At 41.1% G+C, this 5,707-nt stretch overlaps 1 pseudogene; it reads left to right on the top strand.

The window, feature by feature from the left end:
• Positions 1-1,073: 1,073 nt before the first annotated feature.
• Positions 1,074-1,191, top strand: LOC126177818 (5S ribosomal RNA; annotated as a pseudogene).
• The last annotated feature ends 4,516 nt before the right edge of the window (positions 1,192-5,707 follow it).

Raw genomic sequence — 5,707 nt, 5'->3', positions numbered from 1 at the left:
TTATGATCTAGCTCTGAAATATTACTCTGCAAACTTTCAATCGAATCTGCCATCACAACTAAGTCATCCGCATATGCAAGGCTGCTTATTTTGTGTTCACATATCTTAATCTCACCCAGCCAGTCTATTGTTTTCAACATATGATCCATAAATAATATGAACAACAGTGGAGACAGGTTGCAGCCTTGTCTTACCCCTGAAACTGTGAATGCTATTTTTTTTTTTTTAGTTGTGATTTGTCCCAGTTCAAAATTGCAGCTAACGATTTCAAAATTTTTACACTATATCTGATTATCTGCTAACGTGTGTTTCTGCCCAGCTGAACGCTGTCAAGCCTGTTCCTAGTTAGTCTGATGTTCCGTGGGTCATTTGCACGATAAATCGTAATGATGCGGACCGAGTCATTTTACATACACCCCACAACTTAATTTCTAAGTATGGCTACATGCTGAACAATCATAAAACTTTTCACTGAAGTATATACAGATGTGAGTTAGCACTTCCTTTCACTACATTTTACACGTTACACTAATAGAAATTCTTCTACAGAATAGGAGTTGTCAAGCAGAAATTTTACTCTTCCATCTGTCAACCGTTCTATATCCCCGGATAAGTTCAAAAGTATTTGTTGAGTGTTGTGCACCCCTTTTTGTGCTAAAGGGAACCTTAATGTGGAGCACTGAATGTCATTTTTCCTTCTGCTATAGTAATTATGTACATCATTGATGCTTTTGAACTGCAGTGAATTGTTTACTGCGATCTTCAGAGGGAATAAACGTACTGTGAAACGGTAGTCAGAATGCATAGTTCTTTAAACAGATGTCTACGAGATGATACCGGGTGTGCACCACACATTACTTTTACAGCACGTTTTTGAGCAATGAAGACTTTCTTCCTTAAAGATGAGTTCCTCGAGAGCACTATTCCCTATGACTTTTTTGAATGAAAATATGTCATCTTACTGATTTGTGAATCTCCAAGATTTACAATGTTTCTAAGTGTAAATGTGACGGAGTTCCAAAATGTTTTTTGTTTTCAGTTTAAATTCTCATCATTATGAACACCAAGGATTGGGCAACGGCCTTGCCGCAGTGGATACATCGGTTCCCGTGAGATCACCGAAGTTAAGCGCTGTCGGGCGTGGTCGGCACTTGGATGGGTGACCATCCAGGCCGCCATGCACTGTTGTCATTTTCCGGGGTCCACTCAGCCTCGTGATGTCAATTCAGGAGCTACTCGACCGAATAGTAGCGGCTTGGGTCAAGAATACCATCTTACGACCGGGAGAGCGGTGTGCTGACCCCACACCCCTCCTATCCGCATCCTTCACTGAGGATGACACGGCGGTCGGAGGGTCCCGGTAGGCCACTCGTGGCCTGAAGACGGGGTGAAAAAAAATGAACACCAAGGAATTTTGAAGTTTCCGTCCTACTTATTAATTCGTCAACATGTGCTACACTTATCATTGGTGTAGTACCAAAAAAATGGTTCAGATGGCTCTGAGCACTAGTGGACTTAACTTCTAAGGTCATCAGTCCCCTAGAACTTAGAACTACTTAAACCTAACTAACCTGACATCACACACATCCATGCCCGAGGCAGGATTCGAACCTGCGACCGTAGCGGTCGCGCGGTTCCAGACTGTAGCGCCTAGAACCGCTCTGCCACCCCGGTCGGCGTGTAGTAACACCCCCTCCCCCTTCCTCCCCCCCCCAGATGCAACCAAGAGCTATGTTTTCTCCTGCAAAGCCGACTACTACGACCTAAACTTAGCGTTTTCAGTAGCTCAGCTGACAAAAAGTTACGTGATTGTTAATATCTGCTATTATTCTTGCCCAGTTTTGTATGATATACGGAAGCTGAGCTTATGCAGGCAGAAAATTTTATCTCAACTAAACAGTCAGAGTGAATATGGTTTATATTTCTGCTTTCTTTGGCCTTAATTTTGTATTAATGGCACAAGTGTGAAGATATTGATTGTATGATGCTGAGAATCATAACATAAATTACCACACGTACAGTAAGACTCCGCGTACGGGGTATGAATGCTTACCGTTTTGTTATGTTCGCAAGGATTTGAAGTACATTTTCAGACACTCGATATAGCGATAACTCAAAATGACACTGACATCAGACTTGGAGAAGTTGCTACAGCGTCTTTAAGCCGTCTTCATCAAAGAAAGGTTAGTTTCTAAGTTTGAGAATCAACTTAAGTCAGATCGCTTATTGCAAAGTGTGAAACCTCCCACACTCAGTTGACTTCGTTGCCGGAAGTACTAGCAGGTGCACACTGTGAATTATGCTGCCAGTAAGTTATAACAGTAGAAAAATTTAATAATCCTCATGATTTTCCAGACACAGTTCCCACTGTAATTACTGGCTGCTCTACATATCTATCCACATCTATGAGGGTTAAACTGTGGTGCTGGATCGCCCCTGAAATCTTAGTTGTGGGGACAGATCGATCTGTAACACAGCCCGATGTTTTAAGTTACGTTGAAACGTGACTTTGGTTGTGAATGTGGAAGTCAAATACAAGTTGTGGCGACAAATTTACCGAAAGCGAAGCCTAATGTTTCCGTCCGCGCCGTGTTGAAAAATGCAATGAGGGATCCAGTATGTAAATTTTACCTTCAGCAGAGGGAATCGTGAAGATTCAAGACTACCCATAAAGAACGCGCAGCTTAAAAGAGTCATAACAGATAAAGTAAGTGTGAAAACTGTGTATTGGAACACTGAGCCAATGAAGTCACTGTGCGATCTGAAAGGGGTGATAAGTGTGAAATACAGTGTGATGAATAATGATAATTGTGTTCCCCTTGCTTAAACCGTCTCATGCCCGAAAATTTTGTGCTGTCTTATTATTGATGGAAACTGGCTAGAGTCTGATAAAGAGATTATATCCAGTTTATGGTGACAGACTGACCAGTAGTATAGCCCAACTTCTGGGTTAGACTGTAATGTTCCGTATTTTGACATTGAATGTGACGAAAGGGGAAAATACGGATCTTCCAATTGTTGACGTCGGAAATAGTTGAAGTGCAACAACTGAAAATACACACAATAGTTTACCTGTTTATGTAGAGTTAAACAAAATATCCATCATGTGAATACAATGGTAAAAGTTACATAATGGTCCCTCCTTTCGATTTTATTAGTTTATTTACGATGTATGTGCAGACTAATACGGATCAAAATACTCTTTGAAGCCTTGCCCATTATCTGATATACGTTTTCTGAAATTAGCTTGCAGTTTTAGTTTTTATGATGAAATGTGCGTTAAGTGCGTTTAAATATGGCACGAATGTAAACATTAGTCTACGCCAACAATAGTCTACGCTTTTTTTTTTTTTTTTTTTTTTTTTTTTGTCATCAGTCTACTGACTGGTTTGATGCGGCCCGCCACGAATTCCTTTCCTGTGCTAACCTCTTCATCTCGGAGTAGCACTTGCAACCTACGTCCTCAATTATTTTCTTGACGTATTCCAATCTCTGTCTTCCTCTACAGTTTTTGCCCTCTACAGCTCCCTCTAGTACCATGGAAGTCATTCCCTCATGTCTTAGCAGATGTCCTATCATCCTGCCCCTTCTCCTTATCAGTGTTTTCCACATATTCCTTTCCTCTCCGATTCTGCGTAGAACCTCCTCATTCCTTACCTTATCAGTCCACCTAATTTTCAACATTCGTCTATAGCACCACATCTCAAATGCTTCGATTCTCTTCTGTTCCGGTTTTCCCACAGTCCATGTTTCACTACCATACAATGCTGTACTCCAGACGTACATCCTCAGAAATTTCTTCCTCAAATTAAGGCCGGTATTTGATATTAGTAGACTTCTCTTGGCCAGAAATGCCTTTTTTGCCATAGCGAGTCTGCTTTTTATGTCCTCCTTGCTCCGTCCGTCATTGGTTATTTTACTGCCTAGGTAGCAGAATTCCTTAACTTCATTGACTTCGTGACCATCAATCCTGATGTTAAGTTTCTCGCTGTTCTCATTTCTACTACTTCTCATTACCTTCGTCTTTCTCCGATGGACTCTCAAACCATACTGTGTACTCATTAGACTGTTCATTCCGTTCAGCAGATCATTTAACTCTTCTTCACTTTCACTCAGGATAGCAATGTCATCAGCGAATCGTATCATTGATATCCTTTCACCTTGTATTTTAATTCCACTCCTGAACCTTTCTTTTATTTCCATCATTGCTTCCTCGATGTACAGATTGAAGAGTAGGGGCGAAAGGCTACAACCTTGTCTTACACCCCTCTTAATACGAGCACTTCGTTCTTGATCGTCCACTCTTATTATTCCCTCTTGGTTGTTGTGCATATTGTATATGACCCGTCCCTCCCTATAGCTTACCCCTACTTTTTTCAGAATCTCGAACAGCTTGCACCATTTTATATTGTCGAACGCTTTTTCCAGGTCGACAAATCCTATGAAAGTGTCTTGATTTTTCTTTAGCCTTGCTTCCATTATTAGCCGTAACGTCAGAATTGCCTCTCTCGTCCCTTTACTTTTCCTAAAGCCAAACTGACCGTCACCTAGCGCATTCTCAATTTTCTTTTCCATTCTTCTGTATGTTATTCTTGTAAGCAGCTTCGATGCATGAGCTGTTAAGCTGATTGTGCGATAATTCTCGCACTTGTCAGCTCTTGCCGTCTTCGGAATTGTGTGGATGATGCTTTTACGAAAGTCAGATGGTATATCGCCAGACTCATATATTCTACATACCAACGTGAATAGTCGTTTTGTTGCCACTTCCCCCAATGATTTTAGAAATTCTGGTGGAATGTTATCTATCCCTTCTGCCTTATTTGACCGTAAGTCCTCCAAAGCTCTTTTAAATTCCGATTCTAATACTGGATCCCCTATCTCTTCTAAATCGACTCCTGTTTCTTCTTCTATCACATCAGACAAATCTTCACCCTCATAGAGCCTTTCAATGTATTCTTTCCACCTATCTGCTCTCTCCTCTGCATTTAACAGTGGAATTCCCTTTGCACTCTTAATGTTACCACCGTTGCTTTTAATGTCACCAAAGGTTGTTTTGACTTTCCTGTATGCTGAGTCGTCCTTCCGACAGTCAGTCTACGCTATACGTCTTTCTATTAACACACCCTTTATTTGGCATTCACATTCGTTGACTTCACCAACTCCCAATAGAACTGTCACCACTCAATATCACACCCTAACCAAACAATCCGTGCTGTTGCCAGGTAAGAGGACAAATGTAAAATTGTGCTCAGAGCTAAATTGCCTCTTTCTTTATTTCTCCGACCATAAGTAAATGATACACCCATAGGGTGAAACACGAGGTGCTTAGAACGAAGTACAAACGTCGATTAGCAAATGGTACACGGAGGTGAATGTTAAACGGTACACTCAGTTGCTACTTGCGTCTTCTAATTGTGACTGAAATTGCAGCCAGATTATGTAAAGTTGTTACTACGAAAACTGTGACTTTTCAAACACTGTGATTTATAACGGATACACTACTCCTTGCCCACTCCTAGTTCTCAAGAGGTAGCACAGCATGCGGTTGGTACTGACATTGTTACAATCACACTGAATTTGACTAACATATTGGTTTATATAAAAACATATCGCTGCGGTTCTTACTCTGGGGTCCGCGGACTTATGAAGGTCTGTAACTCTTCTGTGAGTGGTCTACAACTGCTCATAAAAATGATGGAATATCGCT

This window comes from Schistocerca cancellata, chromosome 3 (genome assembly GCF_023864275.1).
Source record: "Schistocerca cancellata isolate TAMUIC-IGC-003103 chromosome 3, iqSchCanc2.1, whole genome shotgun sequence".
Classification (NCBI taxonomy): Eukaryota; Metazoa; Arthropoda; class Insecta; order Orthoptera; family Acrididae; genus Schistocerca; species Schistocerca cancellata.
The sequence above is the reverse complement of the archived record's forward strand: the minus strand, read 5'-3'. Positions and strand labels throughout refer to the sequence as shown.